The following is a 27,871-nucleotide window of genomic DNA, read 5'->3' as shown; positions in this document are numbered from 1 at the left end:
TCCAACACTTGATCCATGCACAGATGGAAAAGGTTCATCATTCACTGTCCATTCACCAATTAGAAGGGCAGTCGCAACTCCCTGATTAACAATAAGTTGACATTTTATTGAGATAAACAATGAGTCTAAGTAAGTCTGTTGGTTTCTAGTCCTAATCCTCTTTCTTTCTTATAAGTATAATTTTCTCTTTTTAAATTATTTTTTTTCCTTACTTGTTCCTAACTCTTGAAAACGGCCTTGAAAGGCGCTATACAAATCCAAGTGGTTGTTATGATTAGTATTATCTGTTGTATAAATCGTATAGATTATTAGAAAGTTTTATGGCCTGAGATTAAACAACAGACACAATTCATATCACACTGGTCTTTACTGTGCGTGGGATCACCACCAAGTTGATCCAGGTGAGAATTACTGTCTTTGCAATAAGCCCTGCGTGGCACTCCCCCGTTTTATAGGATTGCATGAAGAACGTTTATGTGTGTTTGATATTAGAACATATTAGTCACATGCATAGACAAGTCTATAAGGGCCACAGTATGTTAACTCCACATGCATGTACGAGACGGCCTGTGAAATAAGTCCGTGTAGGAGTCTAAATAATTCATTGTTCAGATCACCCTTTATTCACATTTTGGTGTTTTTACACAAATGTCCTTGATTTTGCCTTATCTATGTTTTTCTAACTCCAGTATTCTGTATACACGCAGTTTGCTTTCATTGCTATGGGTGCTTTGATTGTCACTGTCCGTTGTTGTTCATTGTGTCTGTACGAGAAGGTCCAAAGTGTTTCGTTGACATGTGGGCGTGTGTATGCATGCAGTTCTACGTGGGTGCCTTCCTGCGCATGTGCAGCTCGACGCAAACTAGCCCCCTATTACACAATCAGATTATGCCTGTGTTTATCAGTGGCATGATTAATGGACTGGGCCGAATGGAAGCAGGGAGCACTAAGGATTCATTTGGGTACCTGACAATTTTTTATGTATAGGCTGTAAATTACGGTTCCGCCACAAAATGTAAGTGTATTATTGAAAAGGATGCTTCCACTCTAAGCATCAGTAATAGCTATGGTGTGCGCGTGTGTGTGTGTGAGAGATCCAAGAGCCTTTTTGTTTGTTTCCTGAGCGTGTGCCTGTGTGTGAAATGATGGTAGTGTGGGTGGAGCACATGCATTTTTAAATTGAAAACATGACACACCCGCAGTGATGATTTAGTGCCGGGCCACAGAGGTGTTTGGAACAGTGAATGTGGCCTTCGAAGAGCAGAGTGGAGAGAGAGAGCGAGAGAGAGCGAGCAAGAGAGAGAGCTAGCGTTGTTCAGCACTGCCAGTATAACTGCCACTGTGGGAGAGGCACTTAATACTAACAGTTCACTGCATGCCAAGGCTTCTCTTACACCAAGTTGAACAATTTTATTCAGTCCCTTTATTAAGGCACTTCATCAATACGGCCTTGGAAGAGTTTGAATGTCGCTACGTTTGAAACACTTCAGAGCAGATTCCCATTGCCAAACGGAAACTGTGGCTTTCTATTGAAAATAAAGTAGCATTGACTATCATCACATCTGTACCACTTTCCATTTGCATACTCAAAGTAAGCCTTGGTTCATACACAGCCAATCTGCCAGTGTTCATTTTCCAATGTTAGTTGAAATTAACAGGGTTCAGAGTTATTTTAATCCTTGGTTCACCAGAACTAACACCCCTGGAGTTCATTATGATGTTGTTGATTTGAAGTATTTCTTAAGTTTTTACTTAATTTACCCCCTCAGATTAAAATGTTCAGATTGATAGTTCAGAGAGAGACACATTTAAAGGGATCCCTCTCCAAGACTGGAATATTTTTCTTTTCAGTTGTAACTGCTGAAGCTTGTTTGAAGTCCTAGAGGCACACAGTGGAGCACCGGAGCCAACATGGTGAGGAAAAGATGAGAAGACTTTACTGATTACACCTGCAGTCGCCATCTAACCTGCGGCTGCAAAAAGTTTTACTTGGTCAGATTTTGAGTTGTTGGTTTAAATTTGCACGGGTGGTGTTATTACATGGAAATATTTAGATTTGTTTGGCTATATGAAATCTGCATGTGTCTACATTGTTGAATTGTCAGGTTGCCCATGCTGGACTTTTAAAAAAGTATCGGTAATTTACAGTGCTCTGGCCTTCAGGCCACTCAAATTAACTTTACTAGGTAGTGGTAACCAGAGTTCTTAATATATATATTTTTTAAATGTTTTTCATAACCTATTGTGACAGTTGACCATGCCACGGGGCTATCACCAGAGCAGCCACAGACAAACCATCTGGGTTTTAGCATTTTATTTAGAACCCAGGTGCAAACATAAACTTAAATACAGCATACATCCAGCCCCTTCTGCTGCACCTAAGCTTTGCAGCTTTGCCCTCTCCAGTCTTTTCAGGTCCTTGTGTCTTTCTCTGTCTCTGTGTCCCTCCTCTGGCAGCTCAGCGGATTCTTTTCACTTTTCACTGCTGAAGCCTGTATAGGACTTGGAGGCTACCCAGTGGGGGAGAGGGGAGAAAAGGGAAATCACACAAAGTAAACCCTCTATTAACACCTCATTTGTAACTAATGTCTAATTATCGTGAAGATCCTAAAGGTCATGTGACCAACATCTTAGACTGTATAAAGAGAGAGACAATGGGACAGCTTCCTCGATCTCCCCAGTGGCTGGCTACATTATAAGTCATAAATCCTTGTCTCCTCAAACTGTGCGGATGGGACAAGGACCACACTAAAAGGACACGTCAAAGATGGTAAATATTGAAATGGAAATAAGTCAATTTCAGTAGAGCCAGTCTTTCCATGGACTGACCTTGCTTGTATGTACAGTACTTATTCTCACTGCAGCAGTTCTCAACAACATTCAGCAGTCAGAAGAAAAACTCACACGCTTAAGTCTTATTTCCGAGCTGTATCCCCACACACACAGTTGAACAATGTTACTACACTTTGTCCAGATCCTCTGTGCAGTGTGCTGGTGAACCATGTGAGCTATCATCCTGTGACGATGGTGAGGGGCAGCTTCACCTCTCTGGGAATGATCCTCACCTCCTTCTCCACCAGCATCATCCACATCTACCTCTTCTACAGGGGTTATGGGGGCTACAGCTACATGACTGTCGATCATTAAAGTCACACTTGTATTTATTTGAGTAACCGGTACGACTTTTGTTGCAGGAAATAGTCATATTTATTATTTATTTTCATTATATTATTTTTTTATTGTTGAACTGAGAAGCTAAATATTGTGCATTGAACAGATGCTGTAAATATGAATATATGAATGTGAATATTGTGCATTGAATAGATGAAGTTGCACAACTGTCTCTCTTTGTATATATTTATGCTCTTGTCAGGCATTTTGAGGAGAAATGGAAAATCGTAGAGCCTGTGGATCATATTATTGACGTGCATTTTAATATATGCAGAGATAGAACAACAGACACCAAGGCAAATTATTGTCAATGATAAGATAACATGAATGTAGCCATTATGTGTTCTCTCTCTCATCAATGTTTACAGACATTTTTACAGAGATATGAATGATGGCTCCTACTTCAGAAATCACAGTTTGTTCTCACAACAACAACATGCCCTTCAGACCCAGGCTGTATTTATTTTATTCAAGACATTTGCAACCAAAGTATTATTATGTGTAAAACTGAACATTCATCTTGTAGCTCTGTTTTATACAGAGGACTTAGAAATATCTGGGTTTGATTATATTCTATAAGCCACTTGTTGATTTTGGAGACTGAAGAAATGAAGGTGCCCTTTTCAGCCATGCCTGTTAAAGGTGACCTTTTTGGTTTTGTGGAGTCATAAGTGCAAAATATTGTTGTAGATTTTTTTTACTTAGAAAGCACACTTCCAGTCAGTGTTTAGCAAATCATCCAGGTTTAACTTCATGTTCGAAATACCTTAATCCAGAACACTGTTGTGCCATTCAAGAATTTAATCTGCATTGGATCTGGGTCCAAATGCTGTTCAGTTTCAGTCATGATGCCTCTTGCGCAGTACCCAACTGATCTTTGGAGATTTAGTTTCTAGGAAGGACAGCTGCTGAGCATTCCTGTGAACTCTGTTCACAGATTTCTGCAGGCAGCACAGAAACCTGCCAGGAATTGACGTGGGGTTCCAGTTTCTGGCAGGTTTACAAGCCTGAGAAGCTTTGCAAGTGACCCCCCTGCTCTTCGGTCCAGGGGAGGCTATCACAAATAACAAAACTGTGATCTTTACAAATGCAAATCAGGATAGTTTCACTCAGTCCTGCAGAGGTTACACCTTTTTCTAAAAGGTACTAACTCCCTTTTAAGAAAATATCTCGTATAAATACTTCAGGCTTAGTAAAATTATAGAACCATAAATTGTAGCTTGAAAAGAATTGCCTTTTATGTAAGTATGCTATAATGAGTGTAATCAGTGATACACTTTTCAGGGTACATCTGATGATGCATCTTTACATTGCATGTCTGTCAAGCTCATCCAGGATAATCTGTTGGAATTGAGAGAATGGCACCACTATACATTAAGTCTTTCTACTGACACCAAAACACTCCAATAATTTAGACTTCAATTGTCCTATTGTTGTTATCAAACTTTCCCAGTATTCCATTAAAACACTCTTACAATATGTGCAATTCAACTATGAGGGTACAAACCCAGAAGAGCAAGAATAATTTAATTACATTAACTTAACACCATCACATTCCCACCATATAAATGTAAAGTACAATTTAAAAACTGTTATAACCGCTACTTCAAAAGTGAAAAGGTCATGTGTGACACTCAGCTCGTGACTACGTCCATTCCTGAAGATGCCATTAACATCATCACATCAGAGGGCTTGTCCAATCACAGCTTCTAGTTTACATTTAAATACATACAAACTGCTTAAACTTAAGAGTTTTTTCATAAACGTGACTTTTTGTCCTGTTGTACTTTATAGCCATCTGTGTGTCGTCTTCACACCACTGAGGCAAACGGCCGGCGCCACAAAGAGGAGCGAGGGTAAGATTAAAGACGAGACGCGCTTTGCTGTATCAAGCATATTCTCCAGGTTTACTCAGTCTGATCCCAACAATTTATGTCACGGGCGAACGCAGACTTCCCAGGCTGTAAACAGGCACTAACTGCCAGGAGTTAGGGGGCGTTAGCAGGGGCGACAATTCGGTTTTCCTGCAGTGCTCACTGGGCGAGCATTTCAATCAAGCCTCCCAAAAATGAATGGTGGAGGACACAGAGGTTAATTAGCCTCCTATACAGTGCCAGCGACAGCCATGCTGCATATCGTATCATCAGCCATTATAGCTGCCCGGGCTCTCATAGCAGACTGCTAATCCAGGCAGAGCGATGTCTGATGGTTGACAATAACTCTACAGGGGGAAAGAATGAAAGCGATAAAGCAGGAGAGTTGAGGTGTGTGCCTGTGTGTACATCATATACCTCAGGGCAGAGTTGCGGTTCACTGGCTGCCGTCCTCTAGATAAGAAAATAGAGTAGTTTGTATGCAGATGAAGCAAATGATGAGTGCCCTTGGTAAAATCAGCTTTGACATGGGTCAACCTTAAACTGGGGTTTATACATCTTAACGTATTCTCCCTTATTAATTTCTTGAAAGTGCACTTTTTGGATTGTTCACCGCAATTTGTCTGTACTAGCTGTCCAGTTGAATCCTCACAGCCGCGTAAAAATTGAATCAGTCAGTCCAGTAACAACATCTAAATCCTGAAATCCTTTTGCTGCCGATCACTGTCTTCTACAGCAGATGCCGCTGTACCATCTTGTCACATGAATTAATGAATGCCTATCTGCTGTTGATGATCTTCTCCTCAGCAGATGCCGCTTGACTTGTTAGGCCGAAATAAATAATAGAAGCTGACAAACTTCAGCTTACATCAAGAGTGGACCCTCAAGCATAAAATTGCAGCACACTTCAGCTAGATTTTTCCATCAGCAAGTGGTATGAAATATGTAATAATTATGCTATTAAACATTGGTATATTCAATAATGAGCTGGTTAAGATTCTGAGCATGCAGGCCTCCAAAGAAAAGTAATGATTTCACCAGGCACTAAAAACTATGAGGATGTCTAGAAACTAAAAACCTTGATGTATTTATGTGTGAACGTGTGTGTGTGTGTGTGTGTTTTCATGCTGTAATGTGAGCAAAAGCAAGAGTCTCTCTCTTTCTCTCTGTGTGCGTATACAAGTGTGTGTGTTTGTGTGTGCTTGCACGCGCAAGCACGAGCATGTGTTTTGCTTTCGTTTAGGGTAATTAAAAGCTAATATGCGCCAGAATCGGCTCTGTGCTCTCTTCTCAATTAGTAGTCATCTATAAAAAGAAACACACTTCCATTCTTTATGCTGTCGCTTAATTATGATAGATTTTCTTCTTATTCTCTTTTGTCTATCCCTCACTTTTTCCTCCCCATCCTCTCTTTTGCTATAATGAAGACATAACCAGCGGAGTCATTTTTAATCGACCATGTTATTATGGATTTTGATCAAAAGGAGGGTTTTGGCTTACTATAGCAGCGTGATTTAAGACTGTTTTCTTTTTGTTCTTCATCATTATCAGTTTAACTTATTAGGGCTCATTGGCTTCTACATGGAGACACAGAGACAAATGGTGTAAAATGGAGGAAATTGTTTCTCTCTGACACGGCTGCACAAAGTCAGTGGGGTATATTATCTACAAATTAAATGTGCTGTGCATTGAAGAATTATGTTTTGAATATGTGCTCTTTTGCAGGAAGCAAAGTCGTTTTTTAAACCTAGAAATAAAAGTGTATTGGAAGAATAAATTGACATTGGAAACAATAATTTTAATCATATATAGCACCATTCAGTTTGAATGTTTTGTGGGGATTTCTCTAACCCAGACGCCGACCAGATAGGGGGGTTTCCCCAGAGAATGACTAATTTTCCATTTGTTCACAGCAATGTGGGATTAGCAACAGGAGGCTTCTACGACTTTATGGTCGGACACCTCCTAACGAGGTCCCATGCTACTAGAGCTCTGCAAAAAGCTTAGTAATTGTAGAGGTTTGGTTCAAGAGTCGAAAATCTAAATGTATTTGTATGATGAGTCTGGGATGGTGGTGGCGATTTGAACTTAATCTCTACTACTCTACTGTTATTTATGTACATATACAGCGTGCAATATGTTAAGAATTTTTTAGGAGAAAAATGAACCGTTTGAAGATTTTCAAATTATGTGGCACCAAAGTACCCCTGAGAATCTTTTCAGCTCTGAAAGTGTTTATGATTGCATGTTTGCATTACCAATTCTGTAGCTGCCGCGGTTCCACTGATTTTAAATGGGCCATTAAGAAGACTGCCTATACACACACACACAAACACAGTCAGAAAGACACAGGGAAGCCCAGCACGCTCTTCTTTGAGCAGGCATCACAAATCAAACGCCAGCTCAGGCACCGATCTGAGAAACACAGCAAAGAAGGGGATGATGGAGTGGTGCACTTTCTCTGAATATGTATATAGGTTGTGAGAAAACTCATCATAGTCCCAGCCAGTCAGGGATACACACACACACACACACACACACACAGACTAATGCTTGACATTTTGCAGGTGAGCTCACAACTTTAGATTGATGGCGCAGACAGAGCAGCATATGTTTTGTCATCTCTCTCTCTCTCCACACTCTTTCTATCGCACTCTCTTATTGTCTGTGTTTCAGTGCAGTCTATTTGGATCAATCATTAATCTCGTTGCTTTCCTCAGTTCCTCTTCCTCACCCTATCAACTCGTCTTACCTCCCCCTACGCATCCCACTCCCTTTCAATATATTACAGGCAATCTTTATTCCACATGTACCCACTTAGCACAATGGGGACTAAACAAATGTGTGTGTCAAACCCAGATGGTGTGATCCCGATGCTGTTGAGGGACAAAGAGAGGGGTGGCTGGGACTTAAACAAGGAAGAGTGGATGGACAGAGAAATAAAAAGTGAAGTAAAGAGCTAGCGCTATCGTAATCTGCATTATCTTTGGCCGCATGGAGGCAGAGAAGATGCAGCACACAGAGCAAACAGCCTGCTAATTTCCTGTATAGAAATATTCTCATTCACAGCACAGCTTCCCTGGCGGAGCACAACTGAGACAGATACACAGGGAGTTGCGTTCTGTCTAATATTCAGCTGTGCCCACAAACTATTTATTTCCATGTCAGTTATCATTTAATCGGATGAAAACCTAACAGATCATGAACATCTGTTGATATGAGTGTCTCTTAAATATATGTGTTAAAAATGTCTTATATTTTCCAACCTGAGGGTCATAGTTATGTGGATAAGCCTATTTAGGTAATGTTTACTCAAGCTGTTGTAGCTCCTGGGAAGCTCCCCCACTACCAAATGATCAGCTTACTCATGTGTGCTTTGTTTAGTGTCAGTGAGACTATGGGCCACATGACTGCTAGTAGGCAGCTTATTTGGTTAGCCTCCTGGCGAATAAGGGTCCCACAGACAGAAGGACAAGGAAGTCCATGAGTCAAACACAAACATGTACACGAACACCCATGTGGCACTATACTTCAGAAAGCTCATTGACACCAGAGCACTTACAAAGAGGCCATAAGTCCAAGCCGCGGCCAACAGACTCATCACCTGCATCCCCCTAATTGGCCGAAGCTTTCTGAAGGACAGGAGAATCCGAGATAATAACCACAAGAGCCCAGCAAGAGAATAACAACAAACAGAACGGTAATAATGATCAGAACAACAAGAAGAGGAAGTGAAGTAAACAATCTTTGCAAAGATTCAGATGCTGTACTTAGATATTACAACAGATGGGACTTTGGGTTCAGTTGCAGACATAGACTGTATGAAAATAAAGACCATTTGTGTCCCCTTCCTCACATTATCCAGAAATTACGCATTTGGAGTCTGTGCAGTAGTAAAGCAGAGAGTCGACAGAAATTTCAAAATCTTTGAGAAATATTTTTTGAAGTGTACATCCACTTTTTAATTTGGTCCATGTCCCATGCTGTAACATGGACAAGGTAGGATTTATGAGCTATTCTACAGTCAGCCACCAGGTAGCAATGATTTTGATTTATCTTCATGTTATCCATCTTTACAGACAGTCCATGATTGCAGAACTATGTTGTCCGACTATGTCAGAAATCTAAAAATGGTGTTGTGAAGTGACGGTGAAGGAGTGATGTGATTTTTGTGGGCAGTGAGGGCTACGTTTTTTAGACAGTTTCCCTTGAAGTGGGTTGAAATGTCGAATTAGAACAGATGTGTTTTGACTAAGACTCAGAAATACCTGTCAGAGAAGTGCACAGACGGCTTAAGCTACCAGAAAGGCAAGGGAGCAAACTGGTCCTATCAGCAAGGCATGGATATTCACGTCCTGAATGTGGCTCTTGACAAGGTTAATAATCAATATTGATTTGTTAACACTTAATGATTATGTTTCTACAAAATCATACGTAAAAATCTGATTCAACATGCAAGGACCATACATGAGTCTGTGGTTTATTTAAAAAAAAATGCCACCTCACTGCTCACATTGGAAGGACTGTAGCTACACTGTACTTTTGTTTCCTCAATCATCGAGAAAATCAACCAAGCCTTAACAGATCTGGGAGAAGACTCAACCTGTGTGCACAAATCTAGGGTCACAACATGTCACCATGTTCACCATCACTAGCTGTTTTGAGAGATGAACTCTGTAAAATGTCTACACCATGATGTCCAGACTCTCCAGTTTGTCTTGTACATATGACACATCGGTAGATTGTCTGGTCAGACCCATTCACAACAAGCCAGTAATCTCTGGAACATTCAGGTGAGGGATGGTGCAGCATTCATGGTTGAATGTATAAATTACACTGCAGAGATCACATGTTGTTGTTTACACGTCAACACAAGTGTCGGACCGGATCACCAAAAGCTCCTGAATATCCTCGTCTTCCCAAGTTTAGTAAAGCTCACACTTCCACCTTTATACCGTCTCCTTTTTCACGCTGAAACATTTGTGTTCTGTTTTAGTTTTTCTGTTGTGTTAGAAACGTCATCAATCATTCAACCCACTGAATCCTCCGGAAGAAAACACCTTTACTGTTATCACTTGAGCTCACTCTGACATTACCCAGAATTTCTATAAGTGGCCTGGTAGAAGAATCTCTGGAGAATGTCTGCAGCAACTAACTCAATATCTGCATTCTCACATGCAGCCCCTCCAGATTTTTTTTTTTCTTAGAGATAATGCTTTTTGTGAGTTAGTACGTGTCTGAAAGCAGCCATATTGTTATTGTGTATTTGGTAAAAAACCATGCGCGCTTACGAAAATACAATCGTGGCATAATGCACCACTATCACCACTGGTTTTTAATGTGTTGTCTAGCCTTGCTTTTGCTGTTCATGCTAAGGCCTTTTCTCTCTTCTTTAAATCCTCCATGCTTTACAGCCTTTGTGATAATCTATCTCAGGCGGCTGAGCTGAGGGATGAGTCTTTTGTAGAGGAGGAGGAGAACAAGGAGGAGGAAGAAGAATGAAGAGAGTTGAAAGAGACGACCAGCTCTGAGCTCGCCTCTGTCTCCCAGTGAAATCCAAGTTTTACCAGTCAGTGTGCGTTCTCCATTGACCTCTGCTCTTTATCGATCCACCCGCTCTTAATTTACTCTATGCGTGTGTATGTGTGTGTGTGTGTGTGTGTGTGTGTTTATATGTATTTAATGCAGACACAGGGAGACAGAAACTAGCAGCTGTTTTTTGTGTATATGTGCAAATCTGCCTACGTCTGATAATCTTTAGTAAGTACCAGGAACAACAAGCTAAAAAGAGGAAGATAGCTGCATAAAGCACTTCACAGAGTGTGATGTATGTTGGGAGGTGGGGGAATGAATCAGGGAAAATGTGTAAGGTGTGAGGATACACACAAAGTGTTGTTGAACTGAATGGAAGGAGGAAAACACCAATAGGATTTGAAAAGAGTCAGAGACGTATGGTGATAATATAAAGAGGGGAAAGGCTCATGGGATCACAAAGCATTTATCACTCTTACTCTCTTTACTCGCCTCCTCTCTTTTTTTCATAAACGCCTGACAAATTCACGCACATACACACATGAACATCCACATACACTACTCCGCCCTTCAACCACACAGCGGCATTTTTTTTATTTAATTTTTTTTTATCTCTGGCCTTATTCCACAGCTTATGAATTTTAATAGGCCTCAATCAGAACACCTCAGCAGTGTTTTTCTATCTCCCAAAGTAATGGACTTGAACCACCTGAGAGTTCTTAGACAGCTCTGTATTCGCAGAGCTAAGGAAGCCAGAATGAAATAGGGTGCAGTGGAGGGGATGAATGATAAGGATGGACGGGATTTGGATGAATAAGAGAGCGACGGACGGAGGGATGGTGGGGAAGGAAACCTGCATGCGGTAGGGATCGCTGATTGCGTTCAGGGTGTCAAAGCGAGACAGATTGAGAGAGAGAGGGAGAGAGAGGGAGAGAGAGGCCTTGACTCCAAAATGGATTCCTACTGGATGTCAACACAAACAGTATGTTAGCATGCATACAATCACACACACACACCACACACATACTAAGTTGGAGTCTGATTGTTTCTGGGTTGCATCACCCCCCCACACACCCACCTTCCCCAATTACAAATTGCACTGACAAATGGGCCTGCTTGGTAATGCAGAGGTTCACACACACAAACGCATGCACACAAACACGCACACACACACACAACGCAGACAGTGAGAGATCACTGCGTTTGCTGATTCAGTGAGTCACTGGTCATTTTGGACCCTGTATTAAAACACACATGCACACACCTACATCATCTACACAATTACATACATTTTATGTCTCCAGCAAATCTAACACAAAACAACTCTACCTTTTTTCAGTTGGAAATTCTTCGTATTGTACCATCCTTGCCATGACGTGTAGCTATTTGTCGAAATCAATGGAGCTCAGGAATTGGTATTATTCTTTCAATGATTCATTCTCCCCCCCCCCCCCCGAATGAGAAAAATGATTACCTGAGAAAGAAATGTATTTGTACATTAGTGAAAGGTGGCCGCTTTGTGTCTGTTGTCTATGTGAAAGGACCTGTGTGTAGCTGTGGCATCTCTGTATGTCTCCCGGCTGCCTTATCTCTCCCCCTCTTGTTCCTTCTCTCACGAAAACTACGCGCACATGCACCTCACAGCGCGGCACGCTGCGAGTGCTCGCAGGAAACACAATTCATGCTCTACATGTGCCAAAGTTGATAACCGGAAAACAATGTTGTCATCACCACACTTCCCGTAATCACAGCACTTTTCAAGCTCTCGGGCTGAAAGACAGGAGAGCGGAACAATGCCATGCGCACGACCGTAAGCCAGCTCCATTCACAGGCCATGTAGTTCCACCAACTGTTAAAGCCATTTCCATCTCCACGCCGCAACAATGGAGCGCAACAGAGAGAGACTGAGGGAGTATTGATATCGAGCACTGCCGAATGGTCGGCCGACGAGCATTCACTGTCACAGCGGATGGATGGTTTAATTGTGGACTGGTGTGAGAGAAGGGGAGCGTGTACTTTTGTGTGTCCCCATGCATGTGTCTGTGTCTGTGTGTGCGAGTGAGAGGACTCGGGGAGGTGACAGCCGTTATCTCCGGCCTACAGACAGACACTTAGCCCTCCGCCAACCCTCAAACACTCGTCCCTGTGGCACGCTCAGAAATGTCATGAGCTGGCACTGTCATTTTGTGTGTGTGTGTCTGTGTGTGCGTGTTTTGGTGGTTTGTCTGCGTTTGTATGTTTGGGAACCACATCAACTGTATGGGACTGCTTGTACTTTGTGTGCATTGTGAGTGTGAGCTTATACGTCCATGAAAAGTATGTCAAATATAAAGCTGCTCCTTTGTGGCTGGTTTATTCATATATTAACTTATTTTTACACCAACCCACAGAACTCCCCACAACCACACAAAAATACTGTCTGCTGAAAGTAATGACAGAAACCATGAATGCTGACCACAAGTGTGTGTGTGTGTGTGTGTGTGTTTCCACAAAACTCCCTCTGTTGCTCTCAGTATGTGGAGTATGTGAATGAGTGCCACCTGAAATATTATTAATGCGTGTCATACTTTATTGTTACTTCATTTAAATTGGTGTTTATAACATCTATGCCTTGGTAAAATAAAATGTATTCATATAATTACAGGAGCCTCCATTATTTAGGAATTTAGCAACAATATGTGAATAATGCAATTACATTTTCCTTTTTCTTACTTCCTTTCAAGCACATTCTCTCTGTTGCTGCTGTCACTGGCCAAATCCTGTCAAGTCTCAGTTTCTCAGAATGGCTGCAAACAACAAGTTTGGCGAGTAACAAGCAATTTGACAAGATAATTGGCATTTGTTAAATATATCGCTGTTGAATGTATAAGCACCAACACTTCTTTCTGCTCACCATAGGTGGAGAAAGATCTGGGGTTTATCTATTCTTTATTATTTTTAGTTTTGTTATTTTTACTTTGTAAATTACAGAAAAAATATGGAAAATTAATTGAACACATGAACGGAAAAAAATAATTGAATTCATAACATAAAGCCAATACAGTTGATTGGATTCAGTCAATGGCACACACTGAACTTTAGATCTTTAACCCCTACTGTTTGCAGGAATGCACATTTTGGGGTCTTAGCATTGGCAAAATGGATCATTAACATCCACATCCACATGTACAAACTCAGTCGAAACCTGGAAATGAGACTTATTGTGAACGTGACACAATGGCAATGCTGGAAGTCTCTGACAGGTACTACGGTTTGGCCTGATCCCCAATCTTCCAGTCCACATGCCAAGGGGTCCTCAGGCAAGATACTGAACCCCAAATTGCCCCTGATGGCGGTGTCTGCATTGTGTGAGTGGTGTGATAAGCGCAGGATAAAGTAGAGCTGTATAAATCTGTGTGTGAAGGTCACTTGCACATGAGTTGTTGATAAGATGTGAAAAGAGCTATGTATTATTTACCAGTCAAACTTCATAGAAATAATTGTATAACATATATCATCACAGTCATTGATATAGATTATCTTCTTCTTATCTTGGCCATATCATCTAGTCCTATTCAGAGGTGTGTTAAGGTGGGTGGACTTCATCCATATCCCATATCTCACCTTGTGTTTAACAGAATGACATTGAATTACTGTGTGCAACTCCATATTGTACACACGCATGTGTATACATGTGTCGTTTGAGAGCACCCAGCACCTGCAAAATAAAATTTGTAGCGCCACCTCTGCTGCTCAGGGCTGAGTTAGCCAACCAAATGAAAGTCCACTGGTAGTAGTTAGGGCACATTGCAATATGGTAAAGGGAAAAGTTCCAGGCCTGGTTTAATTTGATCGTGCAGAAAGGTCTCGTTGTGAAAGAAATGACAGATCTTTAGAATTAAAAAGAGACCATTAAAAGGAAATGATTACTGAGGTGCAATGCTACAGCAGCAAATAAGGAAGTAAAACACCCTATTGTAGTTCATTTTGATTCCTTGCCAGCTTAAGAGCAACCAAATAAGTCCAAATAAGGTTATCTAGACTTTATTGAATTGCATGGCATCATTTCCTTTTGCATTGTTTTAGAATAAGTTGCAGTCTCTCTCTGTCCTTGGCCCCCTTGATTTTGTTTTATACATTATATCAATGAGCTGTTCTCTACATTTATCCAAATGACAGTAGAAGTGTAAAGCTACTATAATTATAGCAGCATGTTTCTAAAACTCTAATTGTATAACAATTGTGCTTTTTGACCGAGAGGATATGGGCAAGCCTTATCATCGTGTTCATCAACCTTTTATGTTGGTCACCCTTTTATACTCCAGTACCCTGCAAAGCTGTATAGCTGCCAGAGTGATAAAGATCCAGGGCTTTTTTTAATCAGAGCTTGAGCCATTTCGACTCAATTGCCACCAAATGTTTTAATCTTCACTTTTGGTTTGGTTTATGGTTTTAGGTTTCGTCCTTTAATTGTTTTAATGTCAGGAGTTCAACTTAGTTGTGCATCTGATGCCACTTTTTGTTGACTGTTGTATGACTGCAAGCTATACTTCTTCAGTTTAATGCAGATGCTGCAATAAATTCAAAGAAAGACTGTGTAAGTGTAAACATAAAACAATGAAATGCTTCTTTAGAATAGCAGGTAGAAATCATCCGTATTAATGCTTGTCTTTTCAGGTGGACAACAAATTATAAACATTATGTGTTGTACTAGGTCATTTAAATGAAGTTCTTGTTGAACTTTATTAAGAAGAGATAACATTAAAAAGAGTAGATATTGATTCTAGTGCAGAGATGGCCATGGTGGTTATAGAAGACAAGGGGACTCGGGCTGTAATCTGTCTGTATTATCATATCATGGGGTTATAAAGAGTTGAATATCTGGTCACAAAGACAACAGAGATAGATTTGCTCATCGCTGACAGCCACAAAGGAATTGGAGAGACAAATAAGACGGCTAGAAGGCGACAAGGAGTATTTTATTTGCAAATGATGATGTTGTCAAGAATGATGGTGAAGGTCATAGACAGCATTATTTTTATAACTGCAAAAATATTGAACTGACATCAGAGTAGCATTGTGTAGCACAGAAGCTCAACCTCGATAAACCTCTCTTCCCACACGGTGCCAAGGACTAATTGCAGCATCCAGTATTTAAATCTTGAGACTGCATAACGTGAGAGAGAGAGATTACAAGCTGTCTCTTAAGTAAAATACATGGTCAGCTGTTGTGGCTGAATACTACCAGCACTAGTTAATTCACCACCTGAATGCTAATCGCCATCTTACTGATTTTATACCGACTAGTGCACTCGGTTTTCATAAATGGCTGTTTGGAATGTCAACTTGGTCTGTGGTGATGTTGGTTGCAGCTTTTTTCCGGCACTCTAAAACTAACCTGCAGTAAATGAGCAATTAAAGACAGATTGCAGGACTCAGTCAGCAGAGCCTTGAATCTGTGCCACTGCTGCTGCTCAGCTGTTTTATCAAAGTGGGTTGAAGCTCAACTCAGTAAGCAGAGCACTAAACTGGAGAATCAGCTTTCGTTGTGGTTATTGTGAATGTGCCGTTGTTTTGATCAACATCGATGAGTCCCAGCCTCCGCTGCTACGGTGCACACGCCTGCCTATTTATTCAAAGTTTATTATCGTTGAATGTATCATGTGTCCAAATCGCACAAAACTTAACAATGCGCTTTCTTAGGCCCTTAAATCTACAAGAGTGCCAAGTGTGAAGTTGATAAGATGAACGGTTCTCGTGATATATGGTCCATATACAAGAAGAAGAAGAAATAGATTTTGCACTAGGGAATTTTTCATTTGCATTAACACGGTTAGCAACCTGTGGCTCTGGAGCCACATGTGAGTCTTCAGTCCCTCTGCAGTGGCTCACTTATTTAAACAGATAATGGGTTTTTAAATTTTGTTTAATTGTTTTAGTTGTTGCACAGTGGACAATCTTTCAAAGGGAATACTGATTATCTGAGTTCAAGGTGATACTGTGAAACTGAAATAGAAAAAAAGCTTTAATATTTCGTCAACTAAAATATGCAACACATCCCACTACCTCTTCTGCCCCTTTCCCTTCTGGTGGCTAATTGAGTTTCCGACCCCTACCCTTGGTGAGCCTACCATAGATACATTTTTTAAAAAAGGAAAGTTTCGGAGGAAATTAGTTTAATTCTACATGGACAGATTCATTTGACTTCACTGCCAACGACGCTGGCTCACCTGTCTGCAGAGAAATAAGAAAACAACAAAGAGTAATATTTAAACACATTTCAAGAACAAGCACCCAACCTTTGCTGGAGATGAGCAAAAAAAAAAAGAGATTCCAGAACTCCTGCAGTGAGTTAAGCAGAGCAAATAAGCTTTCATGAAGTGAATCAACTCTTCAAACTCAGCTACTGCTGCTAGTTTTGTGGCAACTCAGGTGATAGTTAGACATGAAAAGCTGTTCACAGACAGAGAATACACGAAATAATCGTTTATTAAAATATCACCATCTATTCTTGGACTTCAAATACATGAAATTGTTCAGATAATTAGAGATATGTCTCTCTTTGTAAAGACCGCCAAGGTCAGACCATTAAAACGGCAACAATCACCACTCATCAAATTGATGGCATAAATTCAGCTCCAGCATAGTCAACCACCTGTGAAGAGTCAAGTAATGTAAACGGTATTGAGCAGACAACGCTGGTATACGTCCTGCTGCACTGGAGGACTACAGGCCGGTGGCACTGACCTCTCACATCATGAAGGTCATGGAGAGACTGGTCCTGGCACACCTCAGGCCGCTGGTGTTCCCATCACAAGACCCCCTGCAGTTTGCATATCAGCCCCATGTTGGGGTTGATGATGCAATCATCTACCTGCTGCAGAAGGCTTATTCCTCCCTGGACAGACCCAACACCTCAGTCCGGATCATGTTCTTCGACTTCTCCAGCGCCTTCAACACCATCCAGCCCAGACTGCTGAAGGCCAAACTGGAGGGCACGCAGGTGAGTGCTCCCCTCATCACTTGGGTCGATGACTATCTGACGGGCAGACCGCAGTTTGTTAGATTACAGAACTGTGTGTCTTGTCGTCTGATCAGTAACATCGGGGCCCCCCAGGGAACAGTACTGTCCCTCTTCCTCTTCACCACATACACTGCTGACTTTCAGCACTGCACTGAGTCGTGTCATCTGCAGAAGTTCTCTGATGACACGGCCATTGTGGGGTGTGTTGAGGGCGGTGGGGAGGCTGAGTACAGGGACCTGGTTGACCGCTTTGTGAAGTGGTGTGGGGAGAACTGCATGCAGCTCAATGTGGCGAAGACGAGGGAGATGGTGGTGGACTTCAGGAGGAACAAGCCCCTGCCCTCTCCTGTCTGCATCGGTGGGACGGATGTGGAGGTGGTGTCGGCATACAAGTACCTGGGTGTCACTCTGGACAATAAACTGGACTGGTCCACCAACACACAGGCCGTCTACAAGAAGGGCCTGAGCCGGCTTTACTTCCTGAGGAGGCTCAGGTCCTTCCACGTCTGCAACAAGATGCTGCAGATGTTCTATCAGTCTGTTGTGGCGAGCACCATCTTCTTTGCTGTGGTGTCCTGGGGTGCGGGCATCAAGGCAAAGGACGCCAACAGACTGAGAAAACTCATCAGGAAGGCAGAGTCTGTGGTTGGCTCTAAGCTGGTCACCCTGGAGGAGGTGGTGGAGGACAGGATGCTGGCAAAACTGCTGGCAATCATGGACCATCCCTCTCACCCCCTCTACAAAACCCTGGACAAGCTAAGGAGCAGCTTCAGCCACAGACTCATTCAACCCCGCTGCTCTAAGGAACGATACAGGAAATCGTTCCTCCCAACCGCAATAAGACTGTACAACTCCTCTACCTCTGTCAGAGCCACCATCACAGAACTGCACTAAACATGTCTCCTGCACTGTGTACCTGTACAACCGCTCCTTATACACTTACTTCACATCATATGTGATATGTGTGCATATAAACCATATTGATATTATATATCATTTTATACAATAATATTGTCTTTTGCACACTCTGTCTACATATTCTTAGACTCATAGTATATTATATTACCTATTGTATAGTCAAATACTTATATTCATATTCATACTTCTACTATATATCATATCATACTCTCTGTATATTCTTGTTTACATAAGTCTATATACACATATCTATTTATGTGTACATGTTATAATTACTATTATTATATCACCATTACTATTATTATTATATATACTGTTGCTGCCATTATTACCATATACTGCTTTTATATTGGTATAATTACTATCATATATAAATATATTATGTTATATTATATACTATATATACTGTCCTATTCTTATATACTGTCTAACAATACCATTACCATCATATCATCAGTACTTTTACCATCATCTTGCCAATGCACCTTATCTACCTATTTTATTGTATTTTTATCTTGTGCTTCTGTTTTTTTATTCTTTCTACCTTTTATTTTTAATTTTATTGTATTTTATTGTATTCAAATATACCGGCTGCAATGACAACTTAATTTCCCTTCGGGGATGAATAAAGTACTCTATCTATCTATCTATCTATCAGATATGTGAACTCTGATGGGCTGCAGGAAGATCGCAATGAGTCGATACCACTTAAAGGCAAAACACAAGGGGAGGTCATTTGTGAGGCTGTTGTGAATAGTTTGAAAGCCAAAGAAATAGACACCACCTATTTAGTGTCAGAGGCTAATGATGGTGCACATAGTACGAGACGAGCAAACAATGGTTCGGGACTTAAGAAGTGGCTGGGTCAAAATGCAAAATTCCTCAAGTTTCAATGCATTTTGCACCAAGAGACACTGTGGATGAACCTTATTATTCAGATCGTACATAAAATAATGGCAAAAGGGTTTAACCACTGACAATTCTTTAAAATTTTTAAATGAAGTAGACAGCGCATATTCTGATATCTTGCAGTAAAACATCAGGGGAGATGTGCTGAAACGGTTGATTGCTTGTCTAGAATGTGTTCAAACCTTCCTGGGGCCAGAGGCCTCACCTATTTCACACTGGAAGATGCCAATTGGCTGGAAAAGTTGCACTTCATGGTGGATACGCGTCACCAAGACATGAGCAAAGGTCCCCAGGGAAACGGAAGCGTGGACCTCGAAGATGCAGGCAGATGGAAAGATGACAGTGTTCGTCAGAGATGGACAGAGAGGCCCGCTATTTCCCATCCCATCCTGAAGAGAGTTGTAGAAGAAAATAATCCTGTGGTTTGTGAGTATTTAGAGTTTGCAATTATTGTAATGTGAACTGCAGAAACAAGTTCTGAAAAACAAAAAACAATATCCTTCCCGATGGACATTGATCAATCCCTGATGGACATGTGTGCATTAAGAGAAGTAAGTCTACCCAGTCTTGAAATTGAACTTTCCAACATAGCTTACTTTTGGATTATCCAATTCTAAAGGCAGACAGCTGCTCTCCAAGATGCAACCCTTCAAAAAGCTATTCTCACTCAAGAGCAAAAATGGAGCAATATTAAAAACCTCCCCTAAACCAACAAACTTGTTTGAAACATGTAATGCCATTCACAACATTTATGTGAAGATGAAGAGTTGTATAAAGTTTGAGTCCTGATTGAAGATCAAAGTCACATCTAACAGCCCCGATATAGAGAAGATCTGCAGTGATGTAAACAGAAATCATATGAAACAGGTGTGAACACCACACTTAATGGTCAGACCCATGGGCTATACCAATAATCACTTACAGGGGGGCAGCCTATTTAAGGGGTGATACACAGAGAAAAACAACCGCTTACATTCACACCTAATGTGCATGTCTTTGGACCAGGCCAGGATGCCACAGTACTTGAAGGAAACCCATGGAGGCACGGGGAGAAAATTGTGTATCAATTAATTTTGTTGTACTACTTTCTGGTATAACCAGGCACACAGGCCTAAGGCCGCCTTTAAGGCCAGGCCGTCTGAGAATAAACACCTCATCCTTTTTCTCTAGGCAGCTTTCTCAAACATGACAATTCCAGTTAATTTAAGACCATGGGTATTATGCCCCAAAAACAAAATGTTCTACCAGGACCAGGGCTTAAAGGCTTATTAAAATATGACTCAAAATGGAAAGAGAACTTAAACAGGATTTTTTTGGTGTCTTTCTGTCCCCTAGTGGTCATAAATTGCCCTCTGCAGCTTTAGGGCCCTGTCACACATACGCAAATGTACCGATGGCAAACCTTCACCTCCCACTCATGTCCAATCAGCGAGGGAGCAAAAAAAACATTCAGGATATCAAGATATTTGAGATATTCAAGATACAAAATGGTACAGTAGAAATGCAGTGTATGAAACATAATGTAAACATGCTCTCTGTCCCACAAACAAAGCCGTTTGTAAAGATGCATTATTCTCTCATTATTGTGAGTAACTCACTTAATGGGGTTTCACAGCACAGCAGATGATAGAGCTGTCACTCGACTGTTTGTCTAGACCACCAACCACATCTGTCTTCGGTTTTTCTCTTGTGGCCATCTGTTCTGCAGTACAACCATGCAGAACCACAGGAAGCAGGAACAGATTTGAAGCCAGCTTTTCAGGAACTTCCTCTAAAATGTGAATCGTTAATATTCGTTAATATTGGAATAATTACCACACAGCATGACAAGTGCAAAGCATGCTGCCTACACAAACAGCGGTTCTAAGCAGATTACCTTTCCAATCCCGTCACAAAGAATTGTTTGAACAAAATAATACCCAAGGCATTTTCCATACTGCAGAAACAAAAGGTCTTCAGTTTGTGTCTGACATTGTTTATCTGTGATACACATAACCTACCAACTGCAATCAAGTATGTTATGAGTAGTAGCGCAATTTTCTATGAGGGCTGAGATAGTAGATGCATCTCATACTCTTTGCCGGAGTTTCTCACAGTAGAGGCTCATAAAGAGTCCCCCTCAGCTATTTAACAAGACTCGAGACTGCTGTAATCATAAAAATCCTTGATGATGTTGCTGAACAAGGTCAAGCAGGCAAAGAATGTTAGCAACGGAAAGTAGTTTCATGGGGTTGCAGAGCGATTTTAATGGCATGTACACTGCAGACTATAGAACCACCAGGTTTCACTCAGGCCTGTCAGCAGTTCACAGGTGTGATCAGATGAGCTGTGTTTTCTCAGTGGCTGTAAAATCCTAGACGCCTGACATGTTGCCTTTACTTATTCAAACGAGATTTGTATTTTGAAGTCAGCAGTTGACTCTTTCAGAATTCTAAACATTGTATCCAAAATATACTATTTTAACTTTTCAACCATCTGTTGACAATACTAACAAGACATCTGTATTCGTTGTCCATACCCATCACACGTATGAGCTAGAATGGCACAAGAATGGAGCCCATACTTAAATCAATGCCCAACCCTCCCTTTAAAACCAATTTCACACACTCAAAGCTATCAATCATAAATGTGCCCGATTTATTTATATTTTTTTCATCAAGGGCCATGCACATTTTTGTGGGAGGATGGGGAATGGGTCAGGAAAGATCCATTAGATTTGGGTGCAGATTTGGATAAAGAGGCAGATCAAGGAATTTTATTTAATTTTCCTTAATGTTTTTATATGTGGCTTTTTCAACATTTTCATTGATTTTTCAGACAATATTCCATCAGACATGTTTAGGGGACTGATATCTATCAGTGTGTGCAGTTTTGTGCACATCCAAATAAAAATTGGGATCTAGTGAATTTAAAGTGGTATGCACTCTGAGTGCCATTCTCGTTACTCATGGTAAATTAGGGATTAAAGTTATAAATTGGATCCATATACTTTAATCTGCACAGAGAGATGGGTTCTCCATTCTCAAGGACAACCCCAGATTCATTTTGGGATATCCAAAGAGATCCCTCATTGCTGATTTCTGTTTCCTTTTTGAGGCACGGAGATTATCGGCCTTGCTTCTCTCTGCAGTTTTTTCTGCAAGTGGGTGTGTGTTCAGTACATTGGTGCCGGTTGCAGAGTCTGGCAGGAAACTGAGGAGAAAATTCGATGCTCACACAAGTTGTGCATGTGGAATTCCCTGCTTTGGTTACATTTGTTTTACAATACCAACAATTAAAAAATGTACATGGTGTAAAAACATTCAACTGTCTCACTATAACAACTAGGATACAGTTGCAACCCTACCCACATGATAATGGATGGTAGTATCAAATCATGTGTTGCTGATAGGGTGTTATTCTTATTTCACATGGCAGTTGGTCTGTTTGTAAAATAAATTCACCATGACATCATTAATTACATTAATGCCCATGCTATTTAATACATACACTCTATATAATACTACACTATATATAATTATTGTCACATATACAAAAATATCTACTTACTGACCAGTTAATTGGGTCAAGGTAACACACTCAAATCCTTATTAGAGTTGGTGTGTATTTATGGAGTGATGCCGCTTCATTAAACTTCAAAAATGCACTTGGGCTGCAGGCTGTCGGCCAGTGTTGTTTCATTCATAGAACAGATAGTGAACAGGATATTGGAGATGAGCACACAGAACCTTACACTGGTACTGCCAGTTGTAATAAATGAACACACTGATTTATATCTTGACCTGAGCGAGACACCATGGACACCCTGGACATCAGCCTACTACTCATTCTTCTCCTTTTTATTATCCACAAACAAATTACACAAATGCAGTTTATTAGTTGCACCTAATTATATTCAAGTGTGAGTCTGGTAAAAAGAAAAGTAATATTCCACTATATACATTCTATATATAGCCGACTCAGTCATGGCATACTGTACACAAACACATTACACACACACACTCCCCTGGCTTGCCCACTAACAGTTGCATCTATCACCAATCTATGCCACAGGCCCCAAACAAGCCATCTGTACTACTTTCTGTCTCTGCCAGCTTGGCCCCAAGAGATGGACCTTGTGTGTGTGTCTGTGTGTATCTATGCATGAATATTTGTTTTTTTGGGGGGTGGAGGTAAGAGAGGGGGTGTAGAGGGGACATGTGTTGCTAGGTACTAGCAACACATGTCTAGGTTATTTCAGAAATACAATCTGAGGAAGGAAGGATGATAGAGCACGGGGTGTCATAGGACATGGAACGACAGGCGGTATGAGAGATAGGGCACGGTAAGCTATGATAAGGATGATATGGTGTATGCTAACTTCAGCATTCCTACATGCTAATTCCTAGCAGGTATAATATTTATACTGCGTTCACCATCTTTGGTCTGTATGTTGGCATGATACCATTTTCCAATTAGCAATAAACAGAGCGAACCTGATATTGATGGAAATCTTATTAGTTTTGCAGCTATTTCATTAAAAGTGATCCAAAAAAGAATCAACAAAGGGACAGTCTGACCTGCTGATGGCTCGAGATGAGAAGCTACAATTAATCCTATACACGTCTTCTCAGAATTTCACCACAGTCCATTCAACAGTTATCACAGCATTTCACAGCTGTAATGGCACAGGGGAATAAGTATTTGGATCATGAAAGTCACTGGGGTACATCATCTGGCTACTGTGAAAACAACTTAACAATTTTGTGCCAATCTACCAAGCAGACGGGGAATCCAACCAGACATACCAGTCATTTGGCATCACTGACAAGCCTCAGCTAACAGCGAGCACTGGACAGAGTGCATTCTTTCCAGAGTGTCAGTTTGTGTCCAAGAACCATCTCTGGGTGGATTACTGATATGGCACAAGATATTGAAAAAACAATAAAGGAAACCACAAGATTCTTTTTTCTTTCTGGCTCAAAATAAAACAACAGATATTACTAATAACAAATAACTACATTTTTATGAGACATTTTTGTGTGGGTTTAGCATTTAGTTTGATAAGAATGAGGAATAACTCTGTGCTCTTGGCAATAATTATGTATCTTCCGAAAAGTATCCAGCATTTCATAATATCTATACTGGAACCAGCTTTTAGGAGAAACGGTTGGTACCAACTCTTTAGTGCAGTATAACTTGCAGTATAAAGTGATAGTTGGTTGCATATCTCATTTATTCATAGCAATTTTACATAGTTGAATTAAACATTTGTCTCCAGAAATTTGTTTAAACTATACATAACCAGTTCTGATGGTAATCGTGAAGAGAAGAGAGAAGACATGTTCAGTTGAAAGAGAAACTGGGGAAGAGGATGGAGGGAAAGACAAAGCAAACAGTTGCTTCTCTGCATCTCTGTGTTGTCGCCAAATCAAAGACCCAAACATTCTGCACTCAACAGCAGTAATTATCTAAAAGATAATCAGTGGCTTTTTACTTGTCAATCACAGAGAAAATACAACACATACCAATGCATCTCAACGTCTGCACACACTAAAACACACACATGCACACGCCCACACACAACTGTCACGGCTGGATGTTGTTCTCAGCATGTGTCCTGGTATCTGATACACACCAGATATATCAAAACATGTCATTTGGAGAGACCAAAAAACACCAAAAGATTCTGACGGATGCATCCCACCTTTTCCCTGATACAGCCCACACACCTGCTTATATCCATAAACATTACCTCTCCATTAGGATTTGATATGTTTGATTTTATTGCACCAGCTTCATGCAGAAATCTTAATTGCATGTTCTCTTACATCTAAATTTTATGGAATTACAATCTTATCATTGGACAAGATGGAACAGGTGCTGCTGCAAACAATGGTATAGTACCATGAGTGTCTATGGTTCCTGCAATTGCTCATGCATGTAATGTCAGGCTCATTATCCCCTCATTAATATAAAATAAATTTATATTACCAGCATGCCAAATGAATGTAAGCAAAGGCCTGTGTTTTTAACAATTTGCAGGCTACTTGTAATGTACATCTTACTATTTATTTGACAGATTTTCAACATCATGTCTTCATAAAGAATAGATTCTATGAATATTCTCTTTTTTTCAATTTACATTCAATGTCCATTATGGTTTTGGTTGGTAAATGGTTTTGTATTTGTAAAGCGCTTTTCTAGTCTTGATGACCACTCAAAGCTCTTTACAGTACAGTTTTACATTCACCCATTCACACACACATTCATACAGTGCATCTATAAGCAGCACTTTGTTGTTCTATGAGGGGCAATTCAGGGTTCAGCATCTTGACCAAGGACACTTCGGCAAGTAGATGGAGAAGACTGGGGATTGAACTGCCGACCTTCAGGTTGGAGGACGTCCGCTCTACCCCTCACCCTCAGCCATGTAGCATGCAGTTACCTTTAGCCTAGCTTATTATTAAGACTGGAAGCAGCTAAACTGTCTGAAGTTAATGTGATATCCACAAATAAAAACCTGTGTTGACAGAAACCAACCAACCTTTTTTCTCGTATAGGGAAAGTTAAATGCACTAACTGTGTGCACCTTCCAAAAATCCTGATGTCCAAAACTATGAAATTGCAGTGGTCATTTACTCTGTAAATGGTTAATGCTCTGTATTTATACAGTGCTTTTGTAATCGTGCATGACCACTCAAAGCGCTTTATAGTAGATTTAATTGGATGTTAATGTTCCATACTCTTTACTGAAATAAAAATGGGAGGCTGGTGTTTAGTATACTTCTCTCTTATATACCTACATCTGATGAGAACATCCCCTAAACTATTTCAATACTAATTGTGTTTGTCAATATATGCATTTTTTCTTTTTACTTGATTTTGGTTTATTTATGGTTGTCCCTATCCCATACTTGTGTTTGCATGTGTACATGTATTAGTAATGCTCAAATGGTGATAAAGAGTGCATCCAGAAGCAAACACACACAGAGAGAGAGAGAGAGAGAGAGAGAGAGAGAGAGAGAGAGAGAGAGAGAGAGAGAGAGAGAGAGAGAGAGAGAGAGAGAGAGAGAGAGAGAGAGAGAGAGAGAGAGAGAGAGAGAGAGAGAGAGAGAGAGAGAGAGAGAGAGAGAGAGAGAGAGAGAGTTTCTGTGTGTGTGTGAAGGAACTCTTTCATCTTCACCCCAGAATCCCTGGCGGGGTCTTCCATGCCAATCCATTTCCTGTAGTTGGCTTCAGTCTCACCCAATGGGACGGCACACACATTCACACACAAACTTGGCTCCCCTCACCCCACTGTGAAAGCTCTGCAATCTTGGTCATACACGCAGACACACATTCACAGATGCACATGCTCGGTCCATTGGGGGTCCCTCTACAGAAACTGTAGCACCCCAGAGGCATCCTCTCACCCCAGTCTTAACACTTTCTGCCCACATGTGCATTTGTCTAGGTGTGTGTTGTGTTCTGCTTTTTGAAAATCTGTGTGTGGATGGGAATGCATGAAGATGTTGCCCCCCCCCATCCCCACCACCACTGTACCGATTGTGCTTTCCTCATGCTCCCAGCACTCAAGGGCCATGTGTGTGATCCAGGTCACTCGTGTTATGGGGACTTGCTTCTTTTCCCAAAAGGAGGACTAGTCCATATAATGAAAATAAATATATTTTATAGTGAGCACATAGGTTTCAGCAAATAGGCCTAGTAGTTATAATTAGGGCTGGAGGAACTTTCCTGGAAATAAATATAAGTCAATGTAATGTCCTCTGAAGTTGTGGAGACACAACTGTGTGTGTGTGTGTTTAAGTGTGTGTGTTTGGGTGTGTTTGAGAGAGAGGGAGCAAGAGCGAGCGAGGCCAGTGAGATGCTAAATTAATAGCAGTCATCTTTACATGCTTCCCTCTGCTAGCTAAGCCTGCTAATGAACAGACTTGGACGCCTGTGGTTAGTCTCACACACAAATACACATGTACACACACACACACACACACACACACACACACACACACACACACACACACACACACACACACACACACAGAGAGATGACTGCCAATTCATTAAGTGAACGTTTGGAGCCCCAGACTGTACCAACTGGTAGAAGCTAACTAATCTGCACTGCGCCAGTGGAGACAGAACGAGCCAGAGAAACAGATAACATTCACCGAGGGGGACATTCAGCCTCTGAAAACAACTATTAACATCAACATTTGGGAGGGCCTCAACTTCAGAAAGATAAACACACACTCACAAGTCCTGGCCTTTGCCTGTGAATACAAATCACAAAACGTACGGGAAATCGGAAAAGCAGCAGTTAGGTGCTTGGTGGCTGTTTGCGGCTTTTGTCCATGTCCTTCAGAAAGTTCGGCCGAAGAAAACTTACCTGGAAAACTCACGTTTCTTCATTTCACTTTCCCTTTCACAAAAATTAACAGATTTACCATATCAGTATTCTATGAAATAACTTTTGACATAAAAGCC

This window comes from Limanda limanda, chromosome 2 (genome assembly GCF_963576545.1).
Source record: "Limanda limanda chromosome 2, fLimLim1.1, whole genome shotgun sequence".
In the NCBI taxonomy this organism is placed as follows: Eukaryota; Metazoa; Chordata; class Actinopteri; order Pleuronectiformes; family Pleuronectidae; genus Limanda; species Limanda limanda.
The sequence above is the reverse complement of the archived record's forward strand: the minus strand, read 5'-3'. Positions refer to the sequence as shown.